Below are 16,850 nucleotides of genomic sequence, written 5' to 3'. Positions count from 1 at the left end.
CACACTCCTGCCACTAGGGTGCAGGGGAACCTTCTTCAAAAAGGATGGCCTGGATTAGTACTCAAGTTATACAAACAAAGCTGGATTCAGCAGGCCTGAATCTACTCTATGCTACAGCAGACAAGGCACACCACTATCATAAAAACAGTTCAAATGAGCAGACACAGTAAGCCTTTAACCAGAAATTCCCAGCTCAGAAGGGTAGAATCTAGCCTCTCCTCCCACAAGAGTGCAGACCACAAACCTTCTTAATGTAAAATAACTGGCCTGTAGCCCAAGTGCTTAAACCAGAACTAATGCACTTTTAGAATAACTGACACTGAGCCCTCAATCAGCAATTCCCAACTTAGAAGGATGTAAGCTACCTGTCCTGCCACAACAGTGCAGACCACAAACCTTCTTAATGTAAAACAAGTGGTCTGAAGCCCAAGTTCAATAACCAAAATACTTAGAATAACAGTTACAATTTAATCACACTACTACCAAGCAGTAATAAATGCAGCAGAATAAACACAATTGAGTACTTTTAAGAAGAGGCAAAAGCAAAATAAGGTAATAAAGTAGGAAGAAACACAAATACAGTAAAAGCAGATAAAGTGCAAATTTTTTTTTGTTTTTTTTTGTTTTTTTTTTATATAACAATAGAAAACAAGCAAACTGATGTGAACAAATTGCCCAATTAACTGGTAAAAAAACTCAGAACTGAGCCCTATTCCAGCAGTCGTCAATCAGATAAGTTCAGGGCTTAAGTGGCTATGCCTACTCAAATGTTCTCTCTGTATTAGGCAGGATGAGCTAATGAGACTAGAATAGGATAGAGCTGGGATAGAGCTAAACAGATGGGACTGGTAGGAGTGTCTGAAATCAAAATATGATCTCACTGTACTCGGTTGAGTGAGCAAATGAGATGGGCCCAGGAGGAGTGTTCAAACACAAATTTACAGGAGGGGCAGTCAATTCCAAATCCACCAAGATTGGTGGGAAAAACTAACTGCAGACAGGGAGAGAACAGAGAGCTCACGATTTTCAGTAAACAAATAAGCAGATAAATGCAATACTATTTTTAACACAATATTCAATGAAACAATAAACAGAAAAAAAACAAAATTCAGTGCTATCTTATAACACTACAAGTTTGTACTTATCTCAGCTTGTAATAAAGTTGATGTAGGGTATGCAAAAGCTAACCAAACAGCTCCAGTATGCAACTATTCAGCAGAAATCTATAATATTTTACTGAAATAGTGTACTATTCCCCAGACTACACCATAAATATACCAAAACATGCACTACTCCAGTGGAAGTAGACCACAAAATACACTGCTACAGATATACCAAAATTTTAACTACTCCATTAACAAAATACCACAGGGTACACAGTTACAGATGACATCTCTAAAATGCACTGTTGCATTTCAAACAATGCTCTCAGAATGCACTGTTACACAGGTCACTATGCATCGTTATCTTGTAGCCATGCAACCTAGACTGTTCAGCCATACTACAGACACACAGCCCAGACAGAATCATTACAACAATACACTAATACATTATTATGCATATAGCTAGAATGCATTGCCAGAATGTAAACAATAACTCCAGAGAATGATGGTATGCCATGGGCTCATAGCCCAAAACATATTGCTACACTATGGACTCACACTAGGACTGCTACTTTACAGATAAACACCATACCGCAATACTTACACATACTGTAGGGTGTATTGCTACAGTAATTATAGCCACACACCCCAGAGAGTGATGCCACAGCAAGGAAACACTCTTTAGAGTACAGTGCTACACTACAGACTGTATCTGTCAACATATACCCCAAAATACATTGCTACACTACAGACACATACTTCATGAGTACTCTGCTGTACTAAATGTTGTTGTTGTGTCTTTCGGCTTTTCCCGGTTAGGGGTCGCCACAGCAGAACTCCAGTCCGCTAATGATTGGTAGTCGATTTTTACGTGCTGAGTTGCCGGCCCTGACGCACAACCTTCAACGAAGGTATGCCCATTCATGCATGTCTCCACACAGAAGACGCTCTAGCTGAGAATCGAACCGGACAACGTCTTACTGTGAGGCGATAACGCTACCGCAGCACCATCACTGCAGTATCACTCTGCTGTACTAAATGAACATCCCAAAGAATAATGGCATGCAGTGAACTTAAATTCCAGGCTACATCTGGCAAATACCCACATTACAGTGCTGCACTGTATACATACACCACAGATGGTACTACAGAAAACAGCCGTGTGTGCATTATCACATGTTTACCCTATACAGTGGCTGCTGCTCTGTATCCAACTCATGCATATGTACTGTTGACACACACTGCATTTCTGCATACAGTAGGTCAAGCTACATTTTGGGTAGACATCCACTGTGCTCTGCAGCACTGTACATACATATTCCCTATAGTGCAGTGCCACACTGCAGATTCAGTCTAAAAGCACTGCTAAAAATGCATCACAAACCATCAGACAGCACTACTGGACAGCAGTCACCTAACCTAGACTACAGTGAAGACATAGACTCCAAAGCACATTGCTGTGCTACAGACATCTTCAATAGGCTACACTGTAGACACATCCTCAACGCTATGTCATTTCTACTAATACATATCCTTACGACACACTGCTAAACTTCAGACAACAGCAGCAAAAAGTGTGCTACTACATTACAGACACACATTCCACATGGCATTACAATGTTATATTAAATACAGAAGCAAATTAAAATAATACAAAAATGTCAGAAATGGACAACTTGCTACTGCCTTACCGTCAAGAGTCTAACACTGCCAACAAACATTGAGCATCTACAAACAGCTAGCCAGGCATATAGGCGCATACCTGACCAGCACAAGGGAAGAGCAATGCAAAACGCTGGCTCTGTTGCACAGAGTGGGGATTCTCACCACTAGAAGAACTCTAGTGACAAAAACATGAAAACTGTGGTGTAAGTAATGCATGTGATCCAAACATATGCAAACAGAGTGCTGCTTTCTTTAAATGTAGTTTGCGTTTTGTTCAGTTGTGTCTGTTACTTTAATAGTTGAGAGGACCCTACCTGTATTAGTTTGAACAGGTCTGTTGAATGAGCATTTAGATATTATATAAAATCAGAGCTGAAATAAGCCCGAGTACCAAGTGCTTTGCCTTGGTAAGATAGCTTAATGTCCACAGTAGTGGCTCTAAGGCACTTAAGTGATGGACAGCCTTAGAGAAGAAGCTGAAAGGTCTTCCTCTCAAAGGGAATCAATGGATCCATGATCAGAGACAGGTTCTAGCAATTTAAGTATGTATAAGGTACTGCCTGTGTATGCCAAGTAAAACCGTAAGACTATCTTTCAGTTTGAAAGAACCTGCCTTATCTGCACTCATATAATAATCTGCACTACTATTACAGATACTGGTGGTCACAGCTGAATTAATTTCCACAACTAATACAAACCATTCAGCAAGACACTTAGATCAAAACACTTACTTCGTTAAGTAATTCGCACATTCTTCACAGACTCTTGTACTCTGCTTGCTGCACTACATGCACACACATTAAATGACTACTTAATAGAATGTAGCCTCTGTAAATAAAGAAACTGCACTGCTGTACTACAAGGCAGATCTTAACAGAGCAAGAGCCACATTCCAGAATGTGACACTCTAGAATTGCCAAATAGAACCATGACAGATAACACACTCATCCATCCATAACCCCTTTTTCCCATTTATGTACATGGGGGTCATGGTGACACTTCAACACTGACAATCATTTGGATCTAAGGTTTACACTGCTGGGTGGCTAGCCCTGCTGTGGTAGTTCATGCACTAGCAGACACACACACCTATGGATAATTTAGAGTATCCAACCCACCTACTGCATGTCTTTGGAATGTGGGAGGAAACCACAGCACCTGGAGGAAGCTCACGCAAACACAGGGAGAACATGCAGACTATGCATAGGAGGCACATCAGCTGAGAATTGTACTGGGCTGGGGTGCCATTTCTTACTATCTAACCACACAAGCTACATACAAAGATTTACAAAAACAAAAAATACCACGCAGAAATCACATGAAAAACTGTCACACATGACATGCCCTTCATGCAAAGTTGCATTACACTACAACCTCAGCAAAAGACAGTCAGTATAAAAAAGAATTTTAACACCTTAGTACAAGACAAGACTTGCCAAGTTTAGCATGTTTATCCTATTATATACCACATTTAGTAAACCTGACTGACAAAAACAGATTCATAGAAACAAGACTCGTACACAAACATATGTTGCACTTTCTTTGCTTAATTAAAGACATACTTTAAAAAATCTGCTGCTCAAAAAATCTTAAATAAATGTATAAAGGTATATGAAAAATATGGTCACTGTAACATACATATGGAAAGTGATCACTGTAATGTATGTATCTGTGAAATGAGTACAATGTATGCATTTATAATGCAGATCACAAGGAAATGCCACATCTATATTAAGAAAAAGGACTAGCCTACCTCCTAAAAAAAAGACACTTGCTACAGAATGCACTGCAGACATCTGCCCTGTAATGCTTTACTACGCTGTAAACATGGCACCAATGCATCATTACAATGTGGGCGAATACACTATAACAGTACAGAAATACACCTCGGACAACACTGCTACAGGTAATACACACTTGAGCAAAGTGTGATGCTATGCTCATGCCTCTAGACATCTCTGTTATTTTGAGACCACAGACTATAGTAATGCATTTGGGGAGCATTTCTTAGAGTACCCAGAGAGCCTTCCACTTCCAGGGATGTAGTGAGTACATGCAGACTATAAAGAAGGAAATGTAAAGCACTACAAACAAACAACCAAACTGCAAGTCTTTCAGTTTAACATATGAAGTGGAGTATTATTAAATACAGGCACCAGGGCAAACGTGCCTTTTATCTCAGTATTCAAGCACACACACCATGTTTTGCCTCCTAGTTTCCATACAAAGCAGACTGTTAGAAATAGCAGCCCCATTGTCAAAGTATTTCTGTATGGTATATAAACAAAAACTTTGTGTATTTCTGCATTTAGCTGTTTTGCTAATACCCTCTTACTAATGCATTTCCTGATACTGTACATGTGTTTGCTAACTCATTCTCTTAGGTATTTTTCAGTTTTACTAACACAAAAATAAATTATTCTGACAATGTTAAATAAATATCAGAAGAGCAACATGAAGCCTGTGAATGTATATTTCTTCTCAGCCACAGGATGTACAAAATGTCAGGCTTGCTCATATGCAGACAACATATGCAGTTGCCACAGCCAACATTTTCCATTATTTTTATATTAACAAACCCAGACAATCTACAAAGTTTAATTAACAAATCATTCAGATTTTAACCACATGTATGTGTAAAAGCCTGGGTGGTGGACTCATCATTTCCAAAACTAGTATGGTCACTTGGCAAAATTGTCCAATATTTATTAACAAGGTCACTAGTAAAAGTTAAGTATTTAGTGAACAGTGTAAGTAGGGGGCAGAAACCACCAACATTTTCCCTTTTTTCAACAGCAGGCTGGTTTTACTACTCACTTCCACTCAGGAACACTGCAGAACAGTCTTAAAATATCTGGTGACTCTGACAATAAATGGCTGTCAGACATCACTGTCTGAACCATTTCAAAGCCGGTCAAATATCTGAGTCCCTACATATCTCAACCCTCAGTCTTCCACTCACCCCATCCCAGTCTGGCATGAAATGGCCAGAGCCCATTACCAGCATAAACTTGTTTGATGCTTTACTAAGTAATCGCTGTTTCACAGTCTGTTTAGGCAGAGGGCCCGCTGACAGTCAAAATACCACAAATGTGAGTGACCCTCAGAACTGCAGAAATTCAAATGTGAATGTAGACATTGTACAAGTCTGATGTTATAGTACCTCAGGATATTCCTCTGTTCTAAGATACAGCAATCTCAGCACAGGGTAGGCTCCAGGCAAAGGGAAAAAATATTTTAAAAGCCTAACAGAAAATTTCCAAATTGGCATTTTTTTTTTGTTAAAAGTACAGTTTATTGTTTAGAGTTATCAGTACTGGGTATAACACTAATTACAAGGATCTGTTTAGATTAGGCAAGTATATCACAGTTCCTCTTCTATATGAAACTTTTAGTTAATTTTCCAGTACAAATACAACATTTCTTGTGTTTTACATCAGCACTCATGGGGGTCTTTGTACTGGCTCAGTGACTGAACACTCAAATAGCTGCTATTAAGAGGCAACACAATGCCACTAAATATCACAGAGTTAGAAGCACCCACCTTTTGTGACTTGACAAGCCAATTAATGCTGTGATATACAGCTACCTTATGGAAAAAAAATGCAAGAATGAAATTATGTATGAAAAGAAAACCTGCCCATAAGAACTCCATAACAAACAGGACCCCCACCCAGAAATAAAAATGCTCTCTCAGGACAATATGTCCAGGAGAGGCTGAAAAAAATGAACAAAATTGTTTTTCTCGTCTCTCTTGGTCAGTTTCTGCTTTTTATTCCACCACTGGTTGCCAAGACTTTTTGGAAGGATATCATCAGCTACATTGATCCATAACTTTTGGTATAAAACCCAGACAGTACAAAGAAAACTGGTTCAACTGTTAAAAATTCCAATTCCAATAACGATAAAAAGCTTCATCTACTTAATTAAACAAAACCACATGACAGTACACAGTTTTTCTCGCAAAAATACTTCTTCAGACTGTGAAACAGCATTACAGACTCTTTTTATCTCATCCAATAATCTACTTTTCTCTTCAGGCCTCTGCTGAAAAAGTTTTCCCTCAGATCTTCCTAGTAAACAAAAGGAAATAACATAAATAAGTCATAGGATTCTAATGAACCATGTGATTTGAATACATCACTCTACCAATCTCTTTCTTTTTAAGCACATTTCATAATATTCAATATGATTTAAGACATGTTCCTTACAACAATTTACTCTTACTTGCCACATATATTCCCTCATATCTAATAGCTCTTCTTTGACTTCTTTGCCTCTTTACCATTTTAAGTGAGAAGTTATTACGATAAAGCATATATGCATGGTGGCGATAAAAAAAATCATCCTCAGCTAAATAATATAAACTTACAGTTTTTATAAGAAAAACTCATCTTGATATTACATCAGACCACTTTTTGCAGTCTGTGATTAATTAATGAAAATCCAGTTATTCGTGTTCACTTTGCATGAACACTTTCATGCACATATCTTAATCTTTTAATCCATAAATGGATTACATCTGTGCCTGTCTGCAACATTCTTGTCAAGACATTTACATCACCCTTTACCTTTATTCTGCAAAAACACTTTTTTTGTACCATCAACTTATGTTTTATATATGTGACTCGGTTAAGTGAAATTACACAGGAGATGGGAGAAATCGGACTTTGTGCTGTGAAGCAGAGGAAATACCTCTTAACATAAGCAATGAGGGTCTAAATTGTTCATGTAATAAAACTCAAGTTTTTAAGTGTAGTTAAAATTGCTAATAACCTTTTACTGAACTCATGTAAAAGATTCAATGCAAATTAATTTTTATGAAAATGTACACACATGCACATGAATAAAACAACTTGGCTACAAATCTATCATTTTCCAGCAACAATTTTAACCTATTAAACAACACTGCGATTTAATAATACTCATCACCTACCTCCCCTTTTGTTCCTCCAAACATCGTTATTAAATGTTCACATATGACAAAGGCAATCTTACATTTATATAAATGAAAAACATACAAAATAATACCATTTTAGTTGCAAACAGTTTACATCACAGACACCATTGAAACAACTGTAGTTGCAAAGATACATCACTTATAAACCATCCAGTCATTGTCAGTTAAGTATTATATGGCTAATTTAAATCCTGCCTCTTAAACCTCATTCCTGCTCTACATATATTGTTCCCACAATTCCCATTTTTTCCTATGTAGTTTGCTCCTTCCATTTTCTAAAGATCCCAATTCTAGTTGTTTTATCTCTGCTACTATATTCACTACTTCTAGTTGAGTTAGTCTAGACTTTGATTTCCATTTTCTAGTAATTGCTTTTTTGGCAGCCACCATAATTAGACTCAGCAAGGCTTTACTATGTCTAGGCAATTCTGATTCTAGAGCATAACTCAAAAAAATCATCTCCCCAGTCAGTCCAATCTGCCCACACAGCATCTCTGACAGAGCGGTCTGAAGGGAGTCTGCCAAGCTCATTACACTGCCAAAATATATGTTGCCAGCTACCTCTTTCTTGCCCGTCTCACCTCCAACATTTGCTAACCACCTGAGGAAGAGTTCTTTTGGAGTCTACTTGGGGTATAAAAATACCTATGTAAACACTTCCAGGCAAAAATCCTAAATCTTCTAGACTTTGTTGCATTTTTGAAATATATACATATATCCCCGCATTAATTTTGTGAATTGCTTATCTAATCTCTCTTCCCAATCCTTTCTAAGCTCTTCTGATCGAATCTTATAATTATCATGCGATATTTTATATGCTTTACTAATTATTCCTTTTTTTAATGGCAGCTTCTGGTCCAGATTCTACTAAAAACTCTACCAGTGCTGATCAACCTCCCTTTTTATTTATAAAAGTTTCTATACAGCTGTCCAGAACTTGTTTTAACATTGAAGTTTTTTTTATTATATTCAAGATACATAAATACATAGGATTTTTTTTAGTCTCTTAACAGATTAAAATTTAAATATGATGTCACTGGAATCCAAGTACTAGGTCTTGTCAAAAGAAATAAAAACAATAAATAAATAAATGCATATAAAACCATGTTTACATTTTATAAGTTACTTTATTTTTTTTAATTATGGAAGTCTTAAAATGTATTATAAAGCATCCATCCATACCCTCTTTTTTCCCCTAAGTATGTCAGCTGTTTCTTGTGTCAACTCGGCTAATGGTGTTGGCAGATAACCAAGTTACTATTCATGCTGAATATTTTAGATTTCATTATGTCACAATATTTGCTGTCTATTAAATCATTACTCATTTTTGTAATATATGCATTAAGAATCTTACATAAACAAACACAATAAGTGCTTGTTTGCCAATTCTTTTTCCTGGTGTGTAAAGCACTAAGTACTATAAATAAGCTTCAAGACGCCACTACGTTAAAAGAAAGTAGTATTGCACGTCTAAGATTGTATGTATTATACTCACAATTGCAATATAGCCATAAACAAGCACTGTCTTCTTTTAATTATTACACAATCTTGTATTGCTTTGTTGGAATTTTGTCATTTATGAAAGCCATTAATCACACACATGAAATAATCTTCATGACTTAATAACCCTTGCTGCTATAGGTAAACGTTAAATATTATTTTATTAATTTTAAAATATTACTTTAAAGAACTTAATTAAATCATATCATTTACATTGTAATGATAATAATAAAAAAAAAATAATTCACATTCGTGATGCTTCGTTACACTGATGTCAGGGTAGGGGAGAGCCATAATGAAATCCTTTGTTATGTTTTTATGTTTAGAACTCATATCCTTTGTCAAATTTACATTAATTAAAGCATTAAAATCAATTACCATATAAGTTTTAAATGTCAGTCTTTTTTTTTGGGGGGGGGGGGCTAAGAAGCATTAACCCGCAAGTACAAAATGCATGGCTGTTTTGTTAGCTGCTATGAAAATGTTTAAAATGTTTAATCCTGTAACAAAATTATGGGATGAGACATCTAATAGCATAGATCCCATTTCTTTAAGATTTAATGTCATGTGCTGACAATTCCATTGAAGCAATGTGTAAACGCAATCACTGTTTTAATTATTTTTTGTTACAATACTTTTGCTGTAACCAAAAAATGAAACTATGAAATTTCCAAAATGAATACTGACAAAAGAAATGAGAATAAAAAGATATGTAATTAACTTTTAGAAGTGGAAAATTTATTTTAGCTTTTTTTGTTTACAAAAGATAACCGATAATAATCTTAACTTATGACATGTTTACTTTCAGTTTTTAAAAACTTTTGGAGGAAATGGAAATAGCATTTTTTCACTAGGCTGTAACCATTTGTGTTTCCATACAAACCATTTATCTGTCCAGTTTAATATTGTCCATAAACAATTTACGTTACTGGATTTTTTTTTTTGCATTTTTATTGTCTTATTATCAAGTTATGTAATGTTTCCAATTCTCTCACTTACTTTTATATAAAAAAAAAATTACTTAGCAAAGTAAAAAGTATGCCTAATTGTCTGCTAATTATATCAGTCGTAGGGCAGGCAGAAGAAGGGTAGTTTTCATGCAAGTGTTTTTTGATTTGCCCAGAATCCACCTCAGATGATTACAATCAAAGGTGTTGTCATGCAGAAACCTCTGTTCTGTATTATTTTTACTGAGTTTTTTTTTGCCTAATACTTGCAACTGTAACACAGCAACACAGAATTTGACATAATCGTTAAGGTCTTCACTTCATACGTACAAGGTTCAGGGTTTGATTCTGGTCTTGGGTTACTGGCTAGGCTTAAAATGGCCTCTCAAGGCAGTTAGCCTAGTATTCATCTATGAACCTATGAACTATTTTGTCTATCATTTATGTAAATGAAGTTTTGTCTCCATACATGCCTACACACACACACACACACACACACACACACACACACACACACACACACACACACACACACATGTATTCGAGTGAGATCTCACTTACTTAGCTAGATCCATCTAGCTAACATATTTCAGAAAAAAATGTAGCTCATTAAGTCCATCCAGCTAGAATATTTCGAAAACAATTTTTGTTTACTGAAATTAATTGAGATCTACTTGGTAATTAATTTAAGTGAAGTCCACCCCAATTAACTGAATCTGCTCAGTATACAATTATTTGCAGCTTTTTTTTACCTTGTATAAAATGTTGCATTTGTTTCTTTTCAATTTTCTTCTTTTTTTCCATTACAAGTTTATACAATAGAACAATTCCTTTTTCTGAACAGAAAAATCCCAAGAGTTACATATCAAAAACTGATATTTACTGGGGTCCCCCTATGTCAAGGAGACCCTGAGCAGGAAAAAAAAAAATTAATCCCAGTCACAGCAGCATTACTGTTAAGGCAAGTCTTTAACACAAACATTTATTCTTATAGTATACTAATGTAAAATAGTAAATAGAGATGGAGACATTTGTTTATATTGCGAGAAAATGTAATATGATCAGCTGATAAAAATCAACCTCAGCTGAAAAAGTAAATCTTACAGTTTTTATAAGAAAATATGGCTTATGACTAACAAGTGAAAAATTTGTTACTTGTGCTCACATCACATGAACAGATGCATCTCCTCACATTTCACTGCAAATATCCTAACCTCTTTTTTTCCCCATAAATGGACTATATCCATGCCTGTGTGTAACATTCTTATCAAGATATTTACATCACCCTTTACCTTGAATCTGCAAAAACATTTTTTAGGCCAAAATCTTTGGTACCAAAATGTATACTAGTAGTTTAGTGGTGTCAGCAGAACTATACCAGATAACAGTCACTTGTGTAAACAATATGTACCTTAGAACCCACTTCTCATTAACTTTTAAACAAAGCTAGGTACCTAACAGAAATACTTTCAGTTCTGTATGTACTATTCAGTTTAAAGCAATTATACAAATCAGATGTGAAATATATATTACTTAGTTCACTACTACAGTACTGTCAGGATTTTTGTATTTGGATTTTTAAGGCTAGACTAAAGAATGTCACAGAACTCCAATCAGAGTTTAACTTTCTAGTTGTTCTGTTTGGGTTAACTTTAACAGAAACTCCAGCTGGTCCAGTTTTTCAAAATGGTGGCATCATTAACACTTCAGGGTCAAGTAGTGCACCAACAAATAGCCTTGTTATTATGGTGCCTGACATTTTGCAGGGAGATTTTTGGTGCCTCCTGATAATCCTTTAGAAGGTATAAATGCCGTGAGAGATACTCCAAAACCCCTTCTTTACATGAGCAGATTTTAACATTACAGAAAGACTTACTTAAAATCAAAAGACTGCAATGGGACAACTATTGTTTTAAACACTGCACATGGGTTAAGCATGTGCCCTAGGATCTCAGAGCTATGAGACTCCTTATGGGTGCTAATCATTCAGAAGATTTTATCAGACTAGAAAGTGTTGAATTTAAAAATGGGGGGAATTTATATGGAAATGCTAATGGAATATAATAAAAATTTAAGAATTTGGATGAGAAAGTGCATAAATTATATTTAGAATTAAAGAATAAAACATCATTGGTACATTTTGACTCCAAATTACAAGGAATAAAAATAAAATGATAAAACAAAATTAAGCACAAAAAATGAGGAAGATGATGACATTTGACAGGACCATACAAACTATTCTGAAGGTGTTGAGTATGTGATAAGACTTCCACTATGGAAAACTGAAGTGGCTAATATTATTGACTATATGTCAGAAGGATCAAGTATTATTATTATAATAATAACAAGGCTTTTTAGAGACCCCGAGAAAGAGACCTTGAAGGAAACCAAGAAGGCTGCAGTGTATGGCATAGTGAAAGGACAGCACTGGCAATTGCATAAACCAGGTTCATGCCAGATGTAGGAAGTGAATGCTTTCGACTACCAAAGCAAAGGCAGCAACATTCAAAGCATACTGGTATTCCAGCCTGGACAGGATGGTCAAAGGACTTGGGTGGAAGTAAAAACACTTCCATCCAAACCACAGAAAGCAATGTTTAAAGACAACTGTGTCTTGCTGATACCAGAGGAGGAACAACAACAAAAGACAGTCAACTTTCAGGAAAATAAACTGATCTACTAAATACTACTAAGGCAATCTGGATGGTGATCTCATGCAAAAAGTACAGGCTTTCAAGGTTATAAATCTGCATGGATATATGTTGTCCACCTTGTAAGCTACATTTGGAGTGATGGTTTTCTCTTCTGTACCTATACAGAAGAGGGATTTGATAACAATGATCAATGTTTTATGGGAGCTTTGTTCATAAGCTGATGAGGTACGACATTCTGACAACAAACAGATATTAAAAAAATACATTTAATCCATCCTTGATACCAGAATTGGTGGACTTTAACATTTGTGAGGGTGAATTACTGCAGCTTTTATCTGAACCATACAGTAAAAAGTATTTTAATATTTAAATGTATTTGTTCATTCATTTAATAAGTAAATAAATAAGAACAGTTGGGCCTTGATGTCTTAAGTAATATGGTCATTAAAATACTGAACAATGACAAAGGGGATCAGTAGTTTTCCTAGACACTGTTTACAATGCAAAAATGCTGTAGTTACTAAATACAAGGATAATTATGAAGTGTGCATGTATGATGATGCAAATAGCATTTTTAAATGAATAGATACTTATGTTGAGGAATGGGTTTTGGAAGGCTTGATCAATGAGAATCCAGGTGAATATCTGACAACAGAAAATGCTTTTACATCTTTATTTTTGGGCTTCCCAAAGTGCATGAAATATAGTTGGAATAAAGAGGCTAAAACAGCGGACTTGACCATTTATGTTAAAATTTTTTTTAATCCTGTTGTTCAACAAACAGTATCTTACATTAAAGATCTGTTTGATTTTATACAAAAGATGAAAGATGTGGAAATCAAAGCATCAGAGTTGTTGGCAACAGCTGATGTTAAGCAGACAATAATACTCAACAGGGTGTGTGTTTTTAAGGAAATAAAGCCTGCCCAGGGGTGTTATGAGGCCTGACCCTGGAAGACATTACTAAGAGAATGTGTGTGTGTGTGTGTGTGTGTGTGTGTGTGTGTGTGTGTGTGTGTGTGTGTATATATATATATATATATATATATATATATATATATATATATAAATTTTTGCGTTTGTTTCATTATTTTATACTTTTTATATTTTGTATGTAAAATTGTTCTTCGCCTAATGTTTCAAACTTGAAGTATATGTAATTGTTGTTAAAGGTGATATTTTACACCCAGTAAATATTTAATGTCTACACACGCACACACACACACACACACACACACACACACACACACACATACACACATAGCAGTTACACCTCTTAGTTGAGTGACTGCACCTCAGAGTTGTCATTACGAGCACATGGATTAAAAAAAAAAAAAAACATAGATGTCTCCCCATCCATCTGTACTGTCCCTGATTTTGTTGCTCAGAGACTGATCAATCTGCATGTAAATCAATGAGGATTAAAGTCAGTCAATAATACAGTAGAGTTTTAAACTTTGTATTGTAAAGGTAATGCATGCTGACACCCTGTGGGTGGGCGTGTACTGCAGAGTGACTGGAGGAATGGGCAGCGTGCTGCAGACTGACTGGAGAAAGAGCAAGACTGAGTGATAGAGACAAAGAGGCAGGTAGGCAGACAGACTGAGTAACTCAGTAGATAAGTGATGAGTGCTTCCCTCATGAAAGCTTGAAGAGAACTCAGTCTGAAATGATCAAGAACACTGCTCTACTAAATCAACCCAAAAAACTTCCAGCTAAGCATTTACTGCACCCCCATACCTCCTGAATGTGTAACCCATAAAACGTCCTGCTAAGCATCTACTGTACCCCCATACCACCTGAATGCTTAACCCAAAAACTTCCTGCTAAGCATCTATTGCACCCTCATACCTCCTGAATGTTTAATCCACAAACCTCCAGCTAAGCATCTACTGCACTCTCATACCTCCTGAATGTGTATATTACCTCCACAGTCACACAACTTGGAAATGACAAATTCCACCCCACCCCACGGCATGAAAGTGCACATCAGTTGCATACATACAGAGATCTCACTGCGCCCAAGTATGTGGGCTATAATCTGCAGTTAAATGTGATTTTAGTTATTTGAGTTTGGGCATGCAGAACCCAGACAACTAGTCAATGGTGACCTAGGGGGCAACTGTGATGGGCAGGATGAAGTGATGCCTGAAGGAGGTTAGGCAGGATGCAAGGATAACAGCTTATGTGATAAAGGATGTCGGGAGCTGCTATGACGCTTCTCTACATTTCATTTGAGGCTGCAGATGTCACATGGAGAAACGTGCTTTCTACTGTCTGTATTCTCTGTCCAGACACACAGTTGCATCATGGACCATCGGAGAGAGACCACCTGTAGTCAGAGACAGTGGCTATACAAACACCTGCACTAGGGACCTAAATCTACACCAACAAATAAACAGGATTCAGTGGAGGAATAGTTTCCTAACTCAGTTTAATCTCAGCCTATGGAATATGTTTGCAGTGCATGTAAGGCAAAGTACTACTTGGTCAACCTTTAAGGCTAGTCTTGATGAATAGATGGGTGAACCCAAATTTACATCCAGATTACGGCCCTGCTTCACTGGGAGGTGGGCACTTGTAAGTGCAGGCAAGAACATTCAAAATGTCTACTTAGAGGTGTATCTGGCTACGTACCGTCTTTTTCCTTTGATCACTTGCCTGGTATTTTCCTATGTGAGTGGCTTTAACATTTACATATGTTTTTGGGAAAAGTTTCAAGCACTCTACCACAAATAGTAATGATATATTCACAGGTACAGATATGCTGATATGGTCCAGACATCCCAATTAGTTTAAATAAAAGTATACTAAAGGGTAATGATTCTGAATTGAACCATTGTGAAACTCCATTAGGGGACCTGGCTAGTGGTGGGTAAGTGACTATTTGGGACAGATGATCTTCAACGTGCTTCTATTTTTTTTTCTTAGTTCTTGGAACTTGTCTCTTAACGGTGAAGTGCACATTCTTAAAGCAATAATTCACGGCCAGGAAATGGGTGTCAGACACGGAGGGAAAAACACTTAGAAAAACAAAACATGATTAGAAATATCCTCAGCTGAGAGCAGATAATAAGGTGGGTCAGTACGGCAAGCTTGTACTAAGGGGTCTGTGTAATGATGGAACAGCACTAGCCTTTGCTCTCCTGGATGGACATGAAGAGTATCAAGGTGATACTGACCAGTGATTATCTCACAAGTCTGACAGCAGGTCACCACTAGTTCAAGACCAGTATCTTTCAATATACCAACTACACCATTATAAAAACAGTAGGTACTAGCAGATCTGAATGAGCCATGCATTAACAGTAGGCAGCACTCTGCATATCTGATTTTGCTGGATGATTATGATAGAATAATCTACAAACAATAATCCTTGGTCTGAATTTCATACTGTGACTTCCTCTTATCCTTCCTACATGGTGAATTACTGGGCTAAATACCTCATAGCCTTGGGAGCCTATAAATACCCTTGATGTCTTCTACCATGGAAGGTAACAAATCAGTAGTACACAGCTGAGAAAATTGTAACTGCTCAATGTCATTGTCCAATGACCATAAAATGTGCACATGTGGTTATCTCTGACACAACAATTCTGAACTATATATCTATCTATCTATGCATTCTTTACTGACTAGGTTAGTCCCACTAGGCTAATGGCCTACTTTCAGGGTAGACCCGAGGTGATATTTCTACTACTAGAGGGAAATTTGGCCAGGATATTATGCAACTTCTCCTACTCTTTTTGATAGGTGCTACATGGATTTTTTAAGAACAGTTTTATTAATTTAACATATTTACAATAGTAAAAGGAAGAAATTCAACATCACATGTTGTTATACAATGCTAAAAATACACTGAATCATCAAGATAATCTTATACAATTAACACACTAAGACTCTTGGTATTTCAATAGCAACATTTCAAGGTTATCCCAACCACTAAGAGTCTTAGTATGATTTATAGATCTTATTCTGATCACTTCTTTTTTCAGTTTACATAGATTACTGTTGTTACATT

This window comes from Protopterus annectens, chromosome 4.part1 (assembly GCF_019279795.1).
Source record: "Protopterus annectens isolate FY-2018-M chromosome 4.part1, PAN1.0, whole genome shotgun sequence".
NCBI classification, from domain to species: Eukaryota; Metazoa; Chordata; order Ceratodontiformes; family Protopteridae; genus Protopterus; species Protopterus annectens.
The sequence above is the reverse complement of the archived record's forward strand: the minus strand, read 5'-3'. Positions refer to the sequence as shown.